General features: G+C 38.0%; 1 protein-coding gene across 2 annotated transcripts in view; it reads left to right on the top strand.

Annotated features, from left to right (window-relative positions):
• The first annotated feature begins 422 nt into the window (after positions 1 to 422).
• SYT1 (synaptotagmin 1) overlaps positions 423 to 23,670 on the top strand; it is a 345,804-nt gene continuing 322,556 nt past the window's right edge. For both annotated transcript variants that reach the window (XM_062568014.1, XM_062568022.1), the window contains exon 1: positions 423 to 559. The gene's annotated coding sequence lies outside the window, so the exon portion shown is untranslated. The remainder of the gene's footprint in view (positions 560 to 23,670) is intronic.

Here is a 23,670-nt window from a genome sequence, read left to right on the forward strand (position 1 = left end):
CGCCCACGCCGCCGCCTCGCGGCCCCCGCGCCGACCCCGGCGGCCATGCGCGGGGATCCCCCACCCGCCGCGCGGCCCCGCCCGCCGGGGCAGCCAGGGACCGCGCGGCCGCGGGATGGGCGCGACCGCCGCCGCGGCTCCACCCATAGCGGGCGCGGCGCCATTGGCTGGCGGCGCCAGGCTCCCCGCCTCCCAGCCAATGAGGGAGGCGGGCCGGGGGTGATGGGCTGCCTCTCGCGGGAGGGATTCCTGGAGCCGCTGCAGTGTGGTGGCGCTCCCCGGCGCCGCGCAGCCCCCGTGCCGCCTCCGCCGCCCGCCCGCTGCCGCCGCCGCCGCCGCCGCCACCACCGCAGCCGTCGCCGAAACTTGCCGCCCGGCTCGCCGCGGGGCGCTGGGGCAGCCTGCCCGCGCGGGGGCGACCCGCCGCGCACCCCCGCGCCGCCCGTTGAGCATCGCCGCCTGGCCCCCCTCCGCGGGCGGGCGGAGCGGAGCGGGGCGGGGCAGGGCAGGGCAGGGCAGCGCCCGCGTGTGTGGTGCCGCCGCGGGGAGAGCGCCGGAGGTGAGGCAGCGCGCGGGGCGGCGGGCAGCGCCCGGCAGCGGGGGCTTCCCGGCGGGCGGGGCCGTGTGCGGGGGGGAGGGAGGGAGGGAGGAGGGCGAGGCGGCTGCCGCGCGCGTGGGGGGAGCACGTGCTGCGGGGGCGGCCGCGCCAACGGCCGCGGGCGGCGGTTAGGCGCACCCCCACTCCCACCCTCCCATACACGCACACATCCCGGCCCCCCCCCCCCGGTCTCCGCGGGGGCGGCGGGCAGAGCGGGAGCGCCGGCCCGGTGCCGGCGGCCGCCGCGGGGCTCGGCTCCCTTCTTCTCCACGCCCGCGGAGCGCTGCCCGAGGGCGGGCGGTCCCCGACGGACGCCATCCAAGTTGCTTCTCCCACCTGGCGGTGCCTGGGCGCCCCCTTCTCTCCTCCTCCTCCTGCCCCTCCGGCGGGAATGGGGGATGGAGGTTGTCCCGGGAGTGGGAGCTGCGCCCCCCAGCACCCTCAACCCTCCCCAGGACTGACCTTTCCTGCTGCCAGGCGGACAAAACCTAATAATTATCGCACCAATTCAAAACAAACAAACAAAAAATCCTCCATTACTTAGGTTATCAAGCTACTTATTTAGTTATTATTCTCTCCTCCCCCCCCCCTCGCAATTTCATCTTGCTTTCTTGGACATTATTTCCTTCGTTTTATTTATGCAACTTCCTTGATGTGTTTTCCAATTATATTATAGCCCATTTTGCATGCCCACATATGATGCAGATGCAGGATCAATGCTCTGTTTAAAAGTTAAATTGGCTTATTGAAAACTTCTAGGTAGAGTAGTTGGGAAGTGGCGAAGAATGTTAATGTTTCTTTTGTTTCAAGTCTTGTGAAATAAAGATATCAAACAACTACCAGCTTCTAGTAGCAAGTATAGTAAGTAAATTAAATGTAGTCATTGGAATGAGCCTTTATAGTACTTTCAACAATCTGTAATTCAATCATCTCTGATACAAGCTGCCTTTTGCTATTATTCATCAGACCCAGCTGAGTGATTTCTGTCAGATGAGAAGTGGTAGAGAGAAACCTCTAGGTAAATGTAACTGGAAAGCTTTCCAAGTGGAAAAGCTTTCCAAATAAGCGCAGAAAAGCGCTTGGCCACAATCTGGAGACAGATGTTGGCATCCAAATAAATCATTTCCTTTGATTGTTTGGAGGGGGAGGGTTGTCAAGTCTTATTTTCCTTACTTAATACCCATTTGTGAGTGAAGAAGAGGAAAGTCCGTGCTTATGACCTTGTAAACTTAATGTAAAATGATGTAATTCAGTAGTATTTCCCTGTCTTCAGAATACTGTTTTCCGTATAGATGTTCAGTACAGTAATTCTAGATACACATATGTTGTAGCTTGCAACTACAGCCTGCTACTAATCAACAGCTGCAATATTGATCCTTCAAAAATCCAATCTGCCAACTGTGTTTTCTGTTAATCTATTACATGTTGTTTAAACTGCTGTATTATCTGAGAGAGTTCTTTTAATCCTAAAAAAGAGAAGACAGTAATTGTAGACGCAGGAGGAGGCTCCTCTTCTTGGTGGGGTGACATCTAGAGTTACAGATGAACAGTTGTTTTAGAAGGGATCCTGAAAAGGCAGGGGAGAGCTTTTGGGTACAAGGACAAGGTGGCAACAAATTGATTTGCCTTGTGAGTATATGAATTGATATTGTTAGCTATGCTTAAACAAACCCGTTCAGAAAAAGTATAAGGAAATTCTACGTGCATCTGGAATAGTATTTTCTCACCTATATTGGAAACAAATGACCTGATTTCCATGTTTCAGTCAAATATATCTTTTTTTTTCTTCCAACTATTTTTGCAATTGTAGTTCTATTAGTAGTGTCCAAAGGGAATATACTTTAATGTGGTCTATTACTTGGCTTGTGGTATAGTCACTCAAAATTTGCGTGCATGCAATTCATAAATTGAAAACTACATAGCTTGAAAACATAGTGCAGGCAGCCTGAGTGAGAAGATTTTTTTTTAAAAAAAAAAAAGAACCACAGGGCAGAAGATAATGACATACTGTAGGAAATAATCATGCTCCTGCACTTGCAAAAGCATGAAATGTTCCAGTGTAGCCATTTCATACGAGCCCAATTTTCCTTCGCATTAAGAGTGCCTAAGTGAACCTTATTAATGTTTGATGCGAAAGATGCTAAATCCGTTTTAAGGATTGATACTGGAATTTAAAGAGGTAGCTCATAGATTAACTGTGCAATTCTAACACTTCCACTGAATAAATATCACTTACCATGTATACTATAGCAGTGGAAATGGAATAAAACATTCTCTGTATCAGAGTGTCTAATGACAGACTAGCAGCTCTTTTAAAACCGTAAATATAAAATAATATTTGGTTTATAATCCAAAACTTGCTCCTATCTTACTGGTAGTGTAAATCAGTTGTTAGAACCCAGAAAACACTCAGCTTCGATTGGCATAGTAGTTTGGAAGGTGTAAGATAAAGGAAGATTCTGTTCATCAGAAACTGAGGGGAAAAAAAATCTATACTAGTTCACCTAGCATAAAGAGAAGGGAAACATAAAATCAATTTTTATGGTCTTTTGACAGGGTTTGCTGTAATATGTAAGAAGAAAAAGTAGCTTAGTGTCTTAGCAGAAGTTTTTAAGCCACTCTACCTTATAGAACTTAAAGTTAATTGATGTTTCATTGCATAAAAAATGAAGCTCTCATTTAGCATATTGCAGTTTTTTCTTACCCATTCAGCAATCTGGTTAGTTTAAAAAATCCTTATGCATAAGTGTATGTTTATGCATATTTAAACACAGATAAATTCTTAGTGGCAACTGAGTTCTGAATAAGAGTATGCATTCTTACATTACTTGCTGTGGAAGAGACATCAAAGTTTGCATTAGAACTGAAAAGGACAAGCAAATATTTTTCTGTATTCCAGAATAAAAGCATGGAAGTATTTTTATGCATGGGTACCACGATCCCTTTTCTTCTGCTTGTGATGCCCATCTAAATGTGTGTTTTCATGAAGAGAAATATGTGATCATTTGATTTACTTTGATTCTCTATAGAATATGTTTGTTTTAAACATTACTCTGTATCTAGGAAGAAGCTTAATTAGAAGTACACATAAGGGAAGCTTGTTAGCCAACTATGAATTTGTGTTTACCACTGACATTTACTAAAGATACTTGAGGTTAAAATAAAAGCATTTGCCAGACTGAATAAACAAAGCGTTATGTTAACAAATATTTTCAGGATTGTTATGTACAAAAGCCTTTTGCTAGAGTAGGCTTTACTCCTCTGTAATACGCTCCAGTAAGAGAGGGGATTAAGAAAGACTGGTTATACTGTTATATCTCTTACAAAAATACCAGATATTGAAGCAGAATGCCTAAGAAAGAAGGCAACTGTCAAGGGCTCTTCATAATTTCTTTTGGTGAGAGGATAAGAGCAGGCTACGGGCAAGCTTTTTCAGGAAGTGCTATGGACTAGAGGAATGATTTGCACAAGCAGTATGTGGAAAAAGTTGTCTCTTTAAATCAAAAATATCTTTCTGCATGAAACATAATGACTGAAAGCAAGAAATGGGCTGTGATAAAACTACTTTGTTTGTACTACTTTTGATAGCTGTCCAAGTTGTTTTAGATTAAGTTTCTCCCCCTCCTCCCAGTGGTTTAGTGAATGGTGTGTCCAGGGTCTTCCATGTACTTATGAGAGGGTTGAACATTTTTCTAACCTTGTGGGTTTTCTTTTTTTCTGAAATCATATCTGAAGACATTTTCCCCAGAATTGCAGGCACAGAACACTTGTTCCTCTCTCTCCTAGAGGGAGAGATACTGTCTCTTACATTTTTGCAGGTTTTTGCCAGCTCAGGATGCCACTTTCTTTTCTAGCTAACCCTGAACATGCTGGGAAAAGTATATTAGAACATCAAGTAAATCTGGACTGCCTCCTGTGCAGCATAATAAATAGTTATCTGAGAAGCTGCTACTACTTACACGGGTCTTTAAAATGGAAGACTATACAAGTATAAAATGTCATTAGAAATTGTCTGAGCAAACTATTTGTTTTTCATTAATTCTGAAATATAATTAATTCTGCAAAATAAACTTTTATTTAGAAGTAGCTAAAAATAACTTGGTTATTTAACTATGTTGGCTATAAGATTTCCAGATGTTATTGAGGATTTACAGAAGTACCCAAATTGTACTGTGATGGTTTCAATAATGTAGCCGTGGTTATAGTGACCAAGTAGGACAGCTGATAATGTATGCCTCAAAGCTGCTTGGTGGTGATTTAATGAAGTTGATTATAAACCTGTTTACCAGTTCTGCTTTATACTTTTTATCTTAAGAGTATTGCTGCACTGTATGTGGTTGAAAATCAATGTAGCAAATGCAATATGGGAAAGCTGGCAACTATCACCCGGCTTGGCTCTGTGATATAAGATTAGTAGCAAAGTCCTTCATCAGCCTGTGTTTGGATAACCATGCAGATATAGCAGTTAAAAATAATTGCTAGTGCTTTTGTGCAAGTCTTGGGGATAAAAACTCCTTGAAAAATGGTTTATCTGATTTAGAACCTTGTCTCTTAACAGTGGTCGTATTTTTCCAAATACCAGAATTACAGTTGGATGTTAGTTCTAATGTCCATTTGTATATAATGTATAAATCTGTGCATAATCTGTGTATAATGGCTGCTTATAACAAGGAATTTCTTATTTATTATATTTCTTATTCCTATTTAAAGTTATGCAGAATATTTTCTTACTGATTTTTGAATTTGTATTTAACTTCAAAAATTCCTTCATATACCAAGGTTTGATGATAGAAGGCATGTGTGAAAATCAAAAATGATGGAAATCATAGTGTGATTTCATGTCATTATGAGCCAGTATAATAGGGAAAAAAATCAACTACTTGCTGTATTATTTAAAGATGATAGTGTAATTCATCCCAATCAACATAACTTAATTTCAACAAAATACTTGTTTTTCTTAAGTCTTGTCGATGTGTTTTATAAGGTGTTTGGTTTAATGTAGGATTTTAAAAAAGAAAACTGTCTGAAGGCACCATTGTCTATGTATACTGATTAAAAGTTGTTTACTTGATTGCAAGCAGCAGTAAATGAGGGATCATCTGTATTATTCCAACTCTGTTACCTTTAAAAATGATGTAGGATAAAATATCTGTAAGAACAAAATTGATACAAAAATCAAACAATTAGTAAAGTTGGGAAAAGTGGTGTTACAGACTGACTTCAATGTCTCATTCTAATTTATCTAGATGTTTGTTTTAACAGAGTGAGCTGTGATAATTCTGCCTACTTCCAGTTAAAAAAAGAAAAAAAAGTAAAGCAGCCAAAGATTTTTGGAGTAGAAGGAGAAAGTATTACTTATTGCAGGTTTCACATGTCGCTAAAATGATATGACTGACTTCAAAAAGGATGCTGGAAAACTAGAATTAATTGGGAGACTTAGGAGTGGAGTGACTTGAGATTTGCCAAGTATGCTTCTTAATGATAATCCAAAGAGTTTGGCATGTGTAGCTTTACAAAGAGAAAGCAAAGAGCTTCCTCGATTCCTGCACAGTGAAGAGAGTGCTAGTACTGCATTGTGCTTTCCTGGCTGACAGATCAGGCAGCAGCATCGCTGGACCTGTGTACCAGAAGAGTTCAGGCCAGAGTAACATATCTGTTCTTATCAGTTGGAGTAGCAAGTGTATGGACCAGCTTACTGAGGAGATGGGGAATCACCTCTGCTCAAAGTGTTTTTGATCAATATTTCGTATCTTTGTAACCGGACCAAATAGAAGCTCTAGATTTGATACAGAAACTGCTGGGCTAATCCATAAGAACAAACTACCTCTCCTGGCCTTAAAGTCAACCAACATGTTGAACTTGCTGTCACTTAGTCTCTTGGATCAAATGATGTGTTTTATAAATAGGTGGTGTGCTGTGTTACTCTTGTAGCGTGAGAAGCTTCTCTTTGAACTTCTCTCAAGCTGTCACTGTATTTTATAATCCTGTTTTGTCCCACCTTACTGACAAGTTTTTTTTGTTTATTTCTCTAGTGTTAAGCTTCACAATCTGATTTAAAGGCCATCAAAATAGATTATTGTTCTTCCTGTTTACTTCACCCATCAGTGTCTTAAAATCTACTTATTAGGAGTGTTTCATTGTATTTATTAATGAGAAATCTTTCTTTTTAAAAAGAATACCTGTTTTTGTTCAATTTTTCTTACATAATTTGGAAGTCATTTGTATGTCATCTGTTCCATCTGCTTTCTAGTTTCATTTTACGGGACAGTAAATAAATTAATCACTGTGTGAATATTGAGAAGGAATCACTTGCTTCCACTTCCTGTCTGTGGCTTAGCCAGTTTTTAATTCATGACACAGCATTGCCTTTTTCTTCTCTCTAGTGAGACATCAGTATGTTGGAAAAGCCTAATGTATTTATTGCTGAATCTTTAGGCTTTGGGGTTTTCTCCTGAATTTGCATGCTATTTACCTACTTACATCAGATATCATGTATATATCTGATCAGTCTGACCTGGGCTTGTGTAAATATGCTTTTTTTCAGTGTACAGATACCTATCAGTCAGGTCAAAATGCGTTCTGGAGCTAGCCTTATGGGCAGTAATCATCACTCCTGATGTCTGAGCCAGGACACTTTGTATAGTGCATACTGTTTTGCGTTAGGTTAAATTTATCTTAGTTAGAAGCCTCCATTTCCTCTTTCCACGTAACAATCTATGGCTTGACGACTGCTGGTATTGTCAATACAAGCACAAAATACAATTCATCCTAGTTATTTTTCACTTGCTAGTAATGAGGTATTATCTTGCATTTGCTCTTCGGATTCAGCTTGCTTAGTAGCTGCTAGTTAGAGCAGTGAAACAACAGAAAAATGTTCATGTGACCTTGACAGAGGTCAGTTGTTTCTTCATGATAATGCTGTAGCTGCTTTAAGGCCTTCAGTACTCTTATCTTGTGTATCTGTTTCATTTTTAGAGATCCTACACAATAGTATTGAAAGATTACTCTCTCTTAATTTATCACTGTTATCTTAGTGAGAAAATACTAAAACAAGTCTTCAGGTAAAATCATCTGGGGCAAAAAAAAAATGCCTGAAATAATGCGCTGTGATTCTTTCTTGCACTTTTTCATTTTCAAAACATATGTCCACTTTTAATAATGACTTGGAGCTGTTTTAATATTTAACATGCAAATAATGGCTTTACAAATTGTACATTGGCTAATAATTTTGAGCTGTTTACTCTAGAACAAGTTAATCCTTACAAATATTGACACAAATTCTGTATTATTATAGATAAGCCAGGTGTAAAATTAACTTCTTAGAAGAATAGTACTAAATATTTCTGGCTCAATACTAAGCAGCTGAAGAAGTCAGAATTCTGAACTGAGCACAGTTTATCCAAATGGTGTCAGTTGGCTTCCAAAGTGACAACCAGCCAAGTGTTCACTTGATGTAATGAATCAGACTTCTACTGGCATAATAGGGACCATCAATGCTGCTATTGAAGGACTTGGATATGTCCCTAAAGCCAAAGTTTATTTCTGCCTTTCCAGATAACTTACAGATTTTTTTTTTTTTTTTTTTGTAGCCATCAACCAGACTACAAAATGTGTTTATTGGATATTGGTGAAGAGACAATCAGTACTATTTTAATGGAACTTGTCAACTTGTCTCTAGTTATGGCTTGGGAATTACCTTTTAGTATCAGCATGAAACTAGGACCATTTAACATGCATTTGTTTTCTTTTGCTTTAGGTTGAAATTTGGCTCTTGGTAATGTCTCTGCCTTTCAACTACTTTTATTTTAAAACAGAGTGAGAGTTCAACAGTGTTAAGAACTGATTTAGCAGAAGAAAGCTAAATTAATTGCTGGAATAAATTGTCATCTGGTATTCCCGTAGTCTGAGGTGTTATTTCCCTCTCCCACTCAGTTTTTTGACCTTTTTGTGTGATGAAGAGATTATTTCTCTTCAGGAAGAAACTCTTAACAGTATGCAGTGTGTTGGCTTTGAATGTTTTCAAGTAGGTGAAAGAGTGTGAAGCTAAAAAGATGTTATAAGGGTGGACAAAAGGACATGGGAGGATGGAGTGAGTACCAAGCCTAGTTGATGATATAATCACAATTTAATAGATATTATTCATTTTTCTCCTTCCATTAGGCTAAAATTTGCAATTTCACAGGTACTATTAGGATAAGTGTATTGATGATTATGAATAGCTTAGAAATTATGCTAATGTGGCAATATAAGCACTCAGACTTGAACCATAAAAAATATTATTTCAGCTAGCCCTACTTACAGCCATGGTGTTAATAAGATACTTAAAGGAGCTTCAATCAGGTTTAGTGATAATCATGTTGAATAAAGTCTCAGCAAAAGTTTGAGAGGCATATTATAAGTAACTTGAGTAAACAATAAGCACAGTTTTACTTTGTGCCCTAGTGCCCTCTAATTATTATTATTATTTTTTTTTTTTTAAAGGAGGGTTTATTGAAACTTTTTCTACTCCTAATCAATGGACTTGCTAATAGCATTTATGATCAGTCAGGTTATCTTGAGTGTGTGGGCTTTCTGTGCATGTCTGCAATTGCAGTAGGACTAGAAGGAACTAAAGGCAATGGGCTTAGTAATGAAGTGTGTGAATCGAGGCACTGAATATGTTGTTCAGTGACAGTCAAATTCTGTACGTATTGGTGCAGAGAGAAAGATGATGAGCTCACACTACCTAGCAGAAGTGGAACGTGGCCTCAGCAAACCTAACAACATGAAATAGGCATGTTTGCTGTAGGTGCCAGCATCATTGCAAGGGTACATATAGTTGAAGTGGCAGTAAATACCTGTATGTGGTGGTGGGGATATGTGCGCATGTCTCCCTAGAAAAGAGGCACATGCTAGCCTGAAGTGGATATATGCCCTGAAACTGTTTCTTGTTGCAAAGCAAGGAACTGCCTCAGGCCACTGTGCTTTTTTCCATCAGGCTTAGTGTGACATGCATCCAATTCTGGTTGGCTTAAAACAGAATTTTTATTACATATTTCTTTGTAAATAATATTTCATTTTGTTGCGTGAGCTGAATTATGTCCCATAGATTTAGGGTTTTTTTTTAAAGTGCTTGGAGTTGGAAGGTTGCATAAAAGCTCAGTTAGTATCATTATCACTTAAAAATATGTTTAAGAGCCATCTAGTGTGTGCATGTGTGTGTGTGTGTTTTTTTTTTTCCTTCCTCCTAGCTAGTTGTTCTTTCTTGCTTTGACATGTTACTGGGAAATCAAAAACATATTTGGGGTTTTTTTCATAGCTTTTTGGCAAGCATCCTAATATATGGTGCAGACATCCTTTTTTTGTATGAAATAAAGAATAAGGGGTGATGGCTTACCTCTCCATGTCCTTGGTTAATGCTATATGAGTTCCAAATATGGGTTGTAACCTGTGACAGCTGTTTCATCAAGGAGTTACCATGTTTGCAAGAGGCAGTATTTGCTTTGCAGTCTCTTTAGAACAGAGACTGACATATCTTGTAATGTGTTTATACTGTGCCTCACGTAATAGGAGCTGGATCTCTGACTGAGGATGTGGCCTGTTGTGCAAAACAAATAATAATTAGCCCAAATGCTGAAAAAATGCCATTATTTAAGGCCACTAGAGATCAATAAACAATTCCTTGCTATAAGCATATCAACTGTCTTCATCAAGAGTTATTGTATCACAGAAACCTCATACGTGAAAATACGTGAACATTCCTTGTCTGTGAGCAAAACACAAATGTATTTAAGAATGCCTAATCATAAAGGATATATTGTTCATACTAGAGCCCTCGGACACTGGATTTGATGCTCTCTGATTAGAAGTTATGCTGAGTTACTCTTTAAAGGCGTTTTACTCTCATCACAGTATAAATGTAAATCCATTAGTTTTAAATCAAAATAAAGGCTTATAATTCCCCAGTAATCTGGCTTGCCAGGTGAGAAGTGGGTAAAATTTTTTTTTAGCTTGTTTACAAAGAAAACTGTTTAGCACATAGTGCCGCATTCACAGCTGAGACTGAAGTTGTTTGCAGTGAGGATGGTACAAAGGGGCTGTATTTTAGCCCCATATGGCCAGGAAGGAATTTAACAGGTATAAAGCAGGTAAACTGGCTCTGTTCTGGGGAGCTAATGTAACAGAACTTTGATTTCTGTAATAGAAACTTTTAGAAATTGTTTCTGGCCTGAAGTAGTTAGCCTTTTAAGTATTGCTGAAATTACTTTATCTGCTTAAAGCTTGATGCAGTTGTTAGATTCCTGTTCCTTTTTTTTCTATTGTAAGTTGGATATAGGAGAAAATCTAGTCCTATTCTGATATGTGATATCAAAAATGGGTGAAACATACTGAACGACAAGACTTAACTGCCCTGGTAGCCTGTCCTGAAGGTAGAGGTAAACTGATGTGAAGACTTAAGTAACGATTTTAGGATTTTTTTTTTTCCTGAATAATAGTCACAAGTTTATACGCATCAACTGTCACTTACACTATGTAGGACCCAATCATACTAACACATGGTAAGCTTCATATGTGTCCTATTGATAATTAATTTTGACAGATAGGGATCAATGGCAGAGGGAGATTAAGGATGAGATTCATCTTATTTAACTTTAAATAACCTCAGAAGGTGATTCATTTGACCTACCTTAGGCATCTGCCTTAACAGGAAGTGGACTGCTCTCTGGAGATATTTTTCTTTTCAGTGACTGTAAAAAGTCTGGGATCACTAGATGAGACTTAATCAGCTAATTTTTAGACACCTAACACGGGACATCTGAATTGTAAATGCTATACATCAGGCCTCATTGGGGAGCATGTGGAATGGCTGAAAATTGACCCCAGATTTTCTGAGTGCAAATTAACAGCATTAATCAAAATAGCATCTTTAATAAAGAGTATAACTAGATTCTATGCTGATAAAACTAATGTGTAGTAGATGTTTAAAGCTGATTTTAACAATTGCAAATAAAGTAACTGAACTGAAGAGGGGGGCAAGAGATAATATTTGGAAATGTCAAGTTTGGTTAAAATTATTTTGCTGCAGTTTATATTACTGTATTAGATTCATGGGAATGTCAGCCTCACTATTGCATCAGCTTTATTGTGTAAGAGACTAGATTTAAAAGAATATTCAGAGCTAAATTTCCATGTTGTTTTGCCTTATAAAATAGCCAATGAATCTACTTACAGGATGTGTGCAGAGCTGTCAAAGAGCAAACTTTTAGGAACTCTGAGGATATTGTGGTAATTACCATCAGCTCTGTAAAAGATTGGACATCTTGTCAGTAAAACCTTAAATGAAGGTCCACTGTATTGGACACAAGTATCTTATACCTAGGTTGATGGCTATGGGCAACTAGTTAAAGCCAGTCTTGTCCAACTGGCTGAAATGGTACAAGTGTGATTGTATGAAAGGAAACACCTTATTCTTATGGATCATAGCAATTAGGAAGTATTTTGATTCCTGAAACATGCATGCTGAAGTGATGCAGAGTGCTGTCAGCTTTTCTAAGCTTTGTATTTTGCCTGAAGTAGGCAGGGAACTAAATAAATTCGCGCAAGCAGTAGAGATAGCAATGATCAAACTTGACAAAATGAGGAGAGGTTTGTTGCAGCACCTTTCCTCTAATCAGCAAAGCTCAGATATTGCTAGAGTGTGCGTTTTGCTTTGTAGAGCACCTGATGCAGTGCTTTGGAGTTAGCTTGGATCTGCCTTGCTTGCTGCCTCCTTACCTTAATGCATCTTAAAGCTATAGTTTTGGTTTGGGTTGTGACTGAGAAGAAGTCATGTTTTCTGAGCAGTAGCACAGAATCTATTTGAATAGCTTTGTGTAATTTCCACCTAGGAACCTGCTTCAATGATCTTGGTTATAGGTGACCTCCTTAAATTCATTGCATTGCATTCCTTTATAGGGAGTACACTGATGTTAAGGCTTCAGGGTGTGTTTAAAAAAAAAATCAATGAAGTGCTGGAAGTGCTAGAAAAAACACTGGGCAGGGAAAACTCTGTGTTAAGATAAAACAGAAGCTAGCAACACAGAGCATAAAGGATGTATATTTTAAGCTTATGCAATTCCCTCCTTTAAAAATTGGAAAATAGCTATTGTTCCACAGTACTGTATATACTAAAAATTATATCTTCACATTAGAACTGAAGTGTCAAATTAGAATGGTCTAGGGGAAAAAAAATAATATTCTCTCAAAAAAATAAAATCACAGCAGAATGGTCAATTTAGTGATATCATGTGTTGCTCATTTATATCTTCGAGTTAACAGCTAAACATCCTGTTTTCTTAGATAAATGAACTTTTATAAGCCAGACGTAAACTATGTATAAATGCAAAGTAGTAAGTTCAAAGTCTGTCATGCTGTCAGAGTACACCTATTTTTCTCCACAAATGTGGAAATTCTCACTTACCTGTATTCTCTCCCTGCCCTACTTTTTCCTCCCTGTACATTGATATTCACCCATGTAAAAGAGGCTGATAATATGTTGGCCAATGTATAAATAAAGCAGAAGTTGTTGGTAGCAGAAGAAAAGTTATTTTAGAAATCTGAGATAATCCCTGAGTAAGGGATTAAAATCACTGTTTAATGAGGGAAAACAACTTTGTTTCTCTCTCACTTTGTTAAAATAGGGTTAAAAAAAATCTTAGCAGCTTTAATTCCTTTCTCATCATCTGAGGGCTGACTGTATTAATAAATCCCAGATCAATCTTCCATCAGAAAGATTTGCTCTGCAGTATTGTTTCTTTTGTTTTTTCCAGACCCTCTTAAGAATGTACGTGACATCTTTCCCCTCAGCTCAGTGGTGAGGAATATTTGCTGAACGGAGCTGGATTTGATGGGATGCTGTGGGCTTATCACAAGGCTCAAAGAAAAAATGCATCTGTTGTCCCTTGGCTTTATGAAAAACACTCAGAAACTATAGTGCAATCTGGAGTCAGGTTACCAGGAAGTAATTTGATGGGTCTTCTTAAAGGTGAACTCTTGAAGTTCAGGGAAGGCTGAAGCTGGTTCTTGGTAGCATCTTTTCAAAAGATCCAGGGCCCAAACGGTTGCTGGCACAGTGTGACTTGGTAGCCATAGATCTCCATGAAGTTGGCCTTAGCCTCACATAAATCATATATTTATTAGTGTGGCTTATTGACTGCCGACTATTCTATGACAGGGCAAAAATCTGACCCCAAATGATAAATAGTGTTTGACTTGTTTTGTTTCCTTTTCCAGCTGATGTTTTTCTTGAGTATTATTCTGAGAGAGAATGCTGTGGGCTTAAATTTAGTGTATTAAGAGTTACTGAGGATTTCTGCAAAGTTGATGAGACCCTCTGGATATTTGTTTATAGCAAACTATTTGTTTTGTCTGTGATGCCTCTGTTGATGGCATCAACTTCAGTCTAATAATGTACTAGCCCTTCCCTCACATAATTGACTCTTGGCTATTGAACAGCAGTACTCTTAATATCCTTGTTAGACAGAGGTATAAAGGGGAGATAAGCCTCTGTGAATATGCAATGTTTTTCCTTAAAACAGGAGTGTTAAGGAGATAAGCAGTTGTCTCCTCACTTTCTGATCAAGGAGCTCAAATTTTCCTTGTTATCTTTACTCTTTCATGATTGAGCTGTTTGTTTCCAGATGGCTTCTATGCATGTGAGGGCTGGGACATGCATTGTCCAATCTGTTCAGCTGCAGGCCTCTGCCATCAAATAGAGCCCAAGGTGCTGGATGCTTTAGCAGTTTTAGACCAGTTCAGTGGCCCATCCTGTAGCAATTACTCTGGTCCTTTCATTTCCAGATAGGAAGGCTTTGATTGAAGTAGATTCCTTTTGTGGAAAGAAGATTCCAAGGCTCAATTGAAATCAAAATAGCAGAAAGTGCAAACACCTATCACCTTTCTAGTGAAATTGAATTTACGGATGCTTCAAAAAGCATCCACTGTACCCAAACATTTAGATTTTTTGTTTTGTTTTCTCCAAGAGGTATTTTCATATTAAGTTATTTTTTCCAGCGTGCTATAGTAGAGATGTTCATAAATGCAACACCAGGTATGTCAGGTGCAATATGTTAACAATTGTGTGGGGATTTTTGTTCCCTCTGCTTTCCCCCATCTCCCGCCACCACCACCACTTTTAGAATTGGTCCTCACCAGAGAAGGGAAAATGTAAAGTCAGCATCGTGTGTTAAAGGGCACTTTTTTTTTTTTTTTTTTTTTTTTTTTTTTTTTGGAAAGCACAAGTACTGTTTACAGATTGGTTTTTACCTTTGGCTGTGCTATGCCTCTTCAGTTTGGATGCTTCTTCCCCTAAATCTTTACCTTCCAGTTTTTCCCCAGACTTTCTACTTTCCCCCTCACAGTTTTTTTTCTTTTTTTTTTTTTTTTAAAAAAAAACATGGGTACCAGCAGTAAAGCTCTGATTAAAAGGCAAATAGACAAATAGCGCTTAATATAATGGGAAGGCTAAATGGATGTTATGTATATAATCAAAAATAACTCTCTTTAGAACAATAAACAAGATAAGCACAGAGTCAATAGGGTGATATCTAATTATCACTTTGATTCAGTGGGTTAATCAACTGTTCTTCAGTGATTAAAGTCTGGATTTCTGTGTACTGCTGTTCTGTTCCCTCCAGAAAACCTGATGGTTATGATGGGTAAGCACTGAAGTCTGTTTTAAGGCACTTATTCTAGATGATGCTCAAGGCATGTGACCCTCTGGAAATCCATCTAAAGTAAAGGTGATCTGTGCAAGTGACATGTACTCCCATTAAAAAATAAAGCTTACAAAATAAGTTTGGGATACTGTCATTATATGGCTGCTCTGTGTTGGCTTCTGCTAAGAGATCTTGGAAACCCTGGCCACATCTAATAGTTGGCATAAGAGAAATGTGGCATTTCTGAGCTGAAGATCTCTTCAGACTACACATCATTGATGTGTCTGCTCGTAAAAGTGTACTAGAGTGATTAAGAGAATACTGTGAAACATTTTGAATGGTTTATGAGGAGGAAATTAATGGCTTTGTTTTCTAAATAACTTCTATAAACTCCTATTATACTTGGATAGATGATTATTGCTTTAGTCTAAGCAGTACTGTTGAATTCTAGAATTTCTCATTATGGTTTATTAGCATGTGTGTGTTTTTTCTGAAAACTGGAAAACTTCTATCTGCCCATTACTGCTGCAAGACTTTGCCTCAGGATTTTCTTTTTTTTAATTTTCTAAAGTTTGTTTAGAAGCTTCCACTTGTGAATTAAAGTTGTTATAGCTCTTCCATGGCTGTGTTAAAAATAATAGCTGTAAATGTGTAAGTTCAGATGGTTATCGCATTGAATAGCTGCAAGAGGAAGTCAAAGTCCCATGTTCAGATCATGACAATATTTTTCACATTTTGGAGAATGGCAAAGATCGTTATACTGGTATTCAGTATTAAAGAGTTGGGGGGAAATTTCATAAATTTGTTTAAATGGTTTGAGGCTTCTCTCTGTTCGACAGCAGAAATCCAGTCAGTCAAATCACTTGTTGACATTGTTGAGCAATTTAGATGTATCAGTCTCTGTCATAATGCACAATCACTTCTCAATTCTGCTTGTTACAAAACCGAATAACCCTCTGAATTCCTCTTCTATGCTTACCAAGCATTGTGTTACACAAACTCGTTCATTAAAAAACTCAGATTCCAGTTATGCAAGTGATTTGGATTTAAGAAATTCCATTCCACAACAAGTATAGAAATTAAACTTTTTGCTGAAAACTGAACAAAAATACTTTTTGATATTAAAGGTATAAGTAGTTCACATTCTAAGGATGTCAATGTCATTTTTTTTCTGCTTTTTTTAAACATATTTGACCTTCTGTTGCATCATTCATAGAAATGAACAATTGTTTTTTGGACAGACTTAAGCTACAAGAAAACTAAAAACAGTATAGAAACTTGACTCCAAATAATGCTTCCAATTTTTATACTGAATCTTTTTTAAACTTTATTTTCACTAAACTGTATTTTAGAGAGAAAACAACTCATTTTTCTTTTTTTTTTTTCCTGCCAAAAGTAATAACACTGTTCTTTAAGGAGTTTGAAAATTATTTTTCCTGCAGAGAATAGGAGGAAAAACTGTACAGGAGTTCCCTTCCATTGTATAGATAGTAACATATTATTACTTTCAGTTTTAGGTTGTGCTTCATTGCTTTTGAAGTGAATATACGTGGGACATATGCCCAAACTCAAGATGTGGTCAGTGTGCTACTAGGATTATTTGGTTGTTGAAATGTTTCTTTTGCCAGAGAAGGAATTATCCAAGACAGATGCTACTGTGATGAACAGCTTGATACTTCTACTACTCTAGATGCTGAAAAGTTTAAAATGGTAAGAATGTAACAATGTGAAAGCTTAGACATGCTTAATATTCTTGCCCTTCTCTGGCACTTACGGGAGTAAACACCTGAGAAGACCTCTCTCAAACTTTTTTTTTTGAGAGAATAGAAAAACTGAACAGCTAAATTATTATTACTGTTTATGTAAGTCAGGATTTGTAAATGACTGGTTATATCAGCAATGCCCAGCTTGAAGCACATTCAGAAGTGCCTTGTTTTCAGCATGTGCTGGGCATGCATCCTGCTAAAATCAGGCTTTATGCACATTTAACCCAAAGGCAATTTTTATTCATATGTTACAGAAGCTGTGAAGCTAGAGGTACTTTGAGCACATTTCTGATATGACTCTGGATAAAGTTGCCTTTTGGCAAGCCTGCATGTCTTCCCAGTCAGGGATCTCAAAGGTCAGATGCATCCAACGTTAGCTCTTTGAAATACGCGTGGATTTTCTGAGAAACAGGTGGCTGGTGGCCCAAATCTCGTTTGCTAGAGCAGTATGGTGGCTTAGCAGATCTTACAGGTTGCCTCTGGGCTCTTCATTCATTCAGTCTTTTCATACGCTTTAGTAGGCATTATAGTAAACTTTAGTACACCTTTGAGTGTGAAAAGAATAGCTACTATTGACTTCTGTTCAGCAGGCAAAGTTACTTTAGGGTACCGTTTCATGACAGTTCTTGTAGAGCATCCAGCTAGGTATAAATGGGTATAAAAATGAAGGCAATGAGCTATTTTCTCCTAACTTGCAAATACATTGACTAGGCTTTTATCATATGAGCATACCTTGAATTTCCATCCTTCCCCCTTATGGACTCTGTCCCTGTGTATGTGGTCTATTAAAGCATAGTACTGAAGATGTTGCTTTGAATATTTAGTGAGGAAAATTCATTTAATTCTAATCAACATTAGCATTCCTAGTATTTTTGATCAGCATTCAAAACTAATGCGTATTTGTCTAGCTGTAGTTCAGAAAGACTTTATACACAGTAATTTTTTTAAAATGTGGCTAAAAGTTCACTATCAAGCATTTGCACAACTATACTGAATAATGATAAAAACATCTACATTACATATTGCAATCAGGATGTACATGTTTGCACGTGTAACTTGTTGTGTTTGTAGCTTTATATGTCTATAATACAATGGATAATCAGATGCTCATTCTCATGTGTGATATTTTGGTTCTACAAAGCTGAAAGAATTTCTGACTCTCTTAAAGGAATAACTAAAAGATAAACTGAATATCACTTGAAATGTTTATTAATAGGTTTCCGAGTGCTATCAGCTAACTATTTACATGATCACCTGATGGGATCCAGAAAGAAGCCATTAAGAATTTTTTTCTTCAAATCTTGGAAATGTTATATCTATTGTTGCACCAAAACATAGAAAAATAGGTTTCTGAAACCTATTTTTCTATGTCAGCAGAAGACACTCTTGGTCATGCTCTCTTTCAGAGTGCATGCATATTACTGAATCCCATATGTTCAAGAGTAAGTATATGGTATTACGTAGATGACTTGGATGTGCACACATAACTTTATATGCAATATGCACTGATGTCCCAGAGTTTGCACTGTTACTTGATGTGCCTGCCAGTAATAATGATCTGCCTTTAGTCTGTCATGTTTTTCTGGCTCCAGGTGCCCTCACTGTTCTTACCGACCTATGCCTTCCCTCAGCTTCTCTCACCTTGTCTATTTGTGGGAGAGAACTTGGAGATGCCCAGTAAGTGTTGTTCAGTCAAGATAGTTCCAGAGTAGCTTTGAAGTGCTTTCTTGGGTAACTACGCTTTGAGTGTTTAAGTACTGTGCATACAAACCACCTCTCCAGTTTCACAGCTAAGCCTCTGATTATAAAGCTTTTATGAACATAAAGACTTCAGAATGAGTATGGAAATATTTGTGTGTATGTAAATATGCAATATGTGCATGTAAATGTAATGCTTACATTTTAAGAATAGTGTATCTGTAATTGGGAGGAAGCCAAAGTACCTGTATTAAGCTGTCCATCAGTTAACTTAGCAGTAGCTGCACTAGCTGTTTTGTCCTTTTGAGCTGCTAAGCTAAAGGGATTATTTTTAAATGTAAGATACATATAATTTTATTGTTTTATAGAAAAAACAGAAAGGAGCAACTGTGTTGCTGGTGTCAAGGACTGAAAAAACAAGATGCCTTTAAACAGTTGTTTCCTTTCACTATTTCTTCACAAACACAGATTGCCAAGCTTTTGTCCTCATCACCATTAGCCCTGACCAGTGGAGCTTTGCACAAGAGGGCCAGGAAGGGAGGCAAATGACCCTCAGGTGATGTGAGATTCACCATAGCACTCCAAGGGACTCTACTTTCCCGCATCTTCCCCAAAGATTAAAAATTAGGCTTTGACTCTTGGTGATAGTGAGTGCACTTCAGAAGTCAGTTCCAAAAACCAAAGTGATAAGAGATTTCACTGCTGTTGAGATGAATATTTTTAAGAAAAGGTATGAGTGCCTGGGTTATAATAGTTGAAGAAAACCTAAAAGCAAGTTTGAGTTACTTAGGCCTGCATCCACTAAGAATCTTAAACACTGTGATGCTGAGAATCATAATTATCTTATTAATACTTGTTACCTAACATGGAATTCACAAACTTAATGTAAGAAAAGAATGTTAACTCTGTAGCCAATGAGTTACCCTTAGAATAAGCTTTCCAAAAGTTGGAATACTAATTCTAAGAGAGGGATTGGTAGGCAATGTCTTCTGTCTTGATACTCATATCTTACTTACTAACTTTGGGCTGCAGGGACTTGAGTTTCAGCAGCTCTGAGCCCTCTTCTGTAGATAAGTGTATGTATTTTTTTTTTCCACCAAGAAACAAAGACTTTCTTTTCTAAAATAAAAGATAGTACTGAATACTTATCATACAGTGATCTGCTTCAAGTTGGCTACTTCCTAGAAAGAGTTCAGAGAAGATACTTGTATTTCTGGTCTTGTCCTTAGGATTGCTTCTGAATTTTACATACCTAGGACAGCCATTTGTGTGTTTTATTGAATGGCTTTTCTTCAGTTACTAAAAGAAGCAAAACTACTGTCTTCTGACCATATTTTTCAGTGCAGATATCACTTAGAGATGCAAAAAGCTTGCCTCTTCCTTCAGATAAGGAAGTGAATAGTGTCTCAAGTGTGAGTTGCGAGTGAGTGGTGTCTTAAGTGAGGAATGCATCCTTAATGATCAAGGATAAAAAGAAATGGTGCCATGACGAAAGGTGTTTCTTACCTTTAGGTGTCTCAAACAGGGTAAGACTGCTATGGTGCCTAACACTGTCAAAAAACAGAAACAGCTCTGTTGGACTTGAATTCTGGCAGCTGTGGAAGTTATCTGGAAAATGTTAATGCCAAATATTTAGGTAAGGATTTTGGAAACTGCTTTCCTGGCCTCTGTCATCATCAATTTTCAAAATGATTGTATGTAGAATGCAAGTACTTTGTGGACTCTGGCCTATTTTCACTAACAGATCAAAAGTAGACTGGAATATCAAGCAAGCAAAAAGGGTCTGTTTTGTGTATGTATTCCTGTAAAGAAGAAAATCCCAACAGATGTTAAATAGCCATAAGACTTAGCATACAGACTGAAGAAGAAAGCGCTCAAACTTATTGAGGAAGGCTGAAGTGAATTGAACTTGGATTTAAGGTTTTAGAACTCTAGTGTGAATGAGAAATGCCTGAGTTCAAATATGTTTCTTTTCTCCTTCAGAAGTGCAGACAAATATACAGGTCTAAACTTATTTTGCTAAATGGGGGGGAAGTCTTATTCAATGCAAGACTAACAAACAGTATGCAAGAAAATGTGGTGAAAATTGTGAAACATCATCATAATTTAGCAGTCACTAGCTTTGGTGACATACTGTTTCTTGTCACGTTGATTGTAATTTTAGATATTCAATATCTAGCTTGCTGTCTTGTTTTTATGAGCTACTTAAGCCCTACAGATTTGATGAATCTCTCAATACTATGTACTAGAAATAAGCGCTGTTTAAAATGTGCCCGAGACTTATGTGATATGGTAAAGGTTGAAAGTTTTAGTTCAACCATATTAAAATGAATTCACCAATTTTACTTTATAAAAGCAGAATACATTTTGCTGTGTGACTGTCCCTTTTTGAAAGCTTCAGAGTAAGCAAATACATAGTTTCAACTTCCTACCTCAGTTTTTTTGCTAAGTATTCCTATGAATTTGTTCTATGCAGTCTTTCTATGAAGTTATCACAAAAACAGATGAGTAAAGGGAATAGAATTAGTGTGGTATTTCAGATAATTTAGAAACTTCTCTGGTATTCATCCCTCTTGCTAGTCCTAAAATCTAAATGTGAGGAAATAAAAACAAACTGATTTTTAGACTAGCCAGCTGCCATTCCTACCCACTACGCTAACTCTGAATACTGCTCAAAAGTATATTACCAAAATAAGACGTATGAGAGTTTTGGTTAAGCTGAGCTCGATTAAGAGGCGTCATTGTGTATGCTGCTCACTCTTACAATTGCATATTGATCTGTTTGTAATTCTAATGTTCAGTAATGACTTCATGCTTCTGTGGTTACCATCTACACCCTGGCAAACCCAGCATTGCATCTGGACACATGAGAAAGCTGCTACCCAATTTCTCTTTCTTGAAATGCTGGATCCAAACTGAATAGCAACTCCTAAAAGCCTAATAGATTTCTAATGGCAATTATTTGTTTAAATAAAAGCTGTACCCAATCACTTTGAGGTAGTGCATGTAAAATTGGTATCTAGCTGTAGCTGCTGCTTAGCATTTATCAATTCAGAAGTTGTTGCAATGATCCATCAGTAAATTTAAAATAGTTATTGTAATATGAATAACAAGTTTATTAATTAGTATACTAAACTTGAAGTATTTCTAATATTCAGTCAAGACTGAATTCAGTTAGTCCTCGTTATGAACTAAGTGGCAAAGCACCTAAAGGAAAAAAAAAAATAAGAATGTTTGCAGTCTGGAAACTACTTTCTCAAAAAGTAGGTAGTATCCACTCAATAATACTGTAAGGATCTAATCAAAGTTTTTGCTGCAATTGCTTGTCTTGGCTGATGAGTGCTGGGTATGGAACTTGCTTATCCTGTCTCTCCTCAGCTCTTATGTTCCCCCTTATGCTGCCCAGGTAATTTGTAGAGAAAGGCAGCCTCTGTTATGTCCAGGTGATGAGGCCAACCTGGAGGTAGATGGCATACTTGGAGATGAGGAGTTGCTGGGAAGAGGTGAAAAAGCATGGTCAAAGGTGTTGCCACTTGAAATCTGTGAATGTGAGTCAGGAAAATAGGAAGGGAAGGGAAATGGGATCTGGGAATGAGTGATGGGAAGGAAAGAGATGGAAGCACTCATCTGCTTCATTTACTACAGTTTCCCATTACTGCAGCAAATGAAGCTGGATTCTACTGACAGACTCCTTGACTACATAACCCAAATTAATCCCCAGAGCATCCTGTGCGCTAAATGAAGCAGGATCCTGTGGAGAAAAATAGTAGAGCCTTAAATAAATAAATAAATAAATAAAGACTGTATTGCACTAGGGGGCTGAATTAGCTTTGTGCTAGCAGTCTTTTCTGTCTTTTCTTAACTTTAAAGTGCTTATCCTTGCAACCTAACCATTATTTTAATATAGGCTTGGGAGAGGGAATTGTGATAAACATAGACAAATTATGCGCACAGCTGTAGAGGATGCAGGAAGCACTCAAGCTGGTACATCCTTCAGATGTGGATGTACAACTCTTACTGACCTCATTCTGTCATGAATTTGAGGTTATAATTTGGCTAGTACTTAATCAGTTTTACTTTCAAAATACTATGAACAGAAGATTCACAGACAAATGTAGGAAAGTGGTTTCTTAAAGAGGTAAGAGCGGAACAGGGATACTAGCAAAATAACTGTTATGGTTACCATGAAAACAATTTACAAATTGTAGCACGTGTCTGCAATATTTTCATCTGTATTATGCAAATTGCTGTTGCTTCCAGGTGTGTTGACCCACCTAGCAGGCTGGAAGTGAGCACTGTTTGTGAATTATTTAATAGTTGGATTACAAATATTAATCATAAAAATAACTCAAGCATTTCCTTTAGAATTTTTTTGAATCTGCAGCTTTGTTTGCAGGCCTTCTAATGCAGCCTGGTACTGTAACTAATAGGTGCGCATGAAGAAAACCATTTCACTCTGCAGCCTTTTCCGCCCACATCTTTAGGGTTGCCAGAAATCCTATCTGTCAGCTAAAATGATGTTAAAGTTCTACACTGCTATAATCCAAAAATGACAGAGAATAGGATTAGCAGAAGCTGTTCAAATGTGATAAAATAAATGAATAAAAATGAGTTGAAGAGGAAAGCATGATATTAGTGGAATGTGACCCAATTATGTATGTAAAAATATACTCAACAAAATAGGTCAGAAATTCTTGACTAGATGCATTTACATATTGTTTTGCATATGAATTCTCTGTGTAGCCTTAATATATACTGTTTTGATATTTGTATATGTTAATGTGTAATGAACTCTGGTAAATATATGAAATTGAAGCAAAACAGTCTGACTCTTAGACTATGAAACCATGTGAACAAGAACACTGGCTTCCCAGGTTGGTGCCATCTTGTTCATTTGTCTTTCTCTTCTGTGACTCTCACAACTATATTTCAG

Source organism: Rhea pennata, chromosome 1 (assembly GCF_028389875.1).
Source record: "Rhea pennata isolate bPtePen1 chromosome 1, bPtePen1.pri, whole genome shotgun sequence".
Taxonomy (NCBI): domain Eukaryota; kingdom Metazoa; phylum Chordata; class Aves; order Rheiformes; family Rheidae; genus Rhea; species Rhea pennata.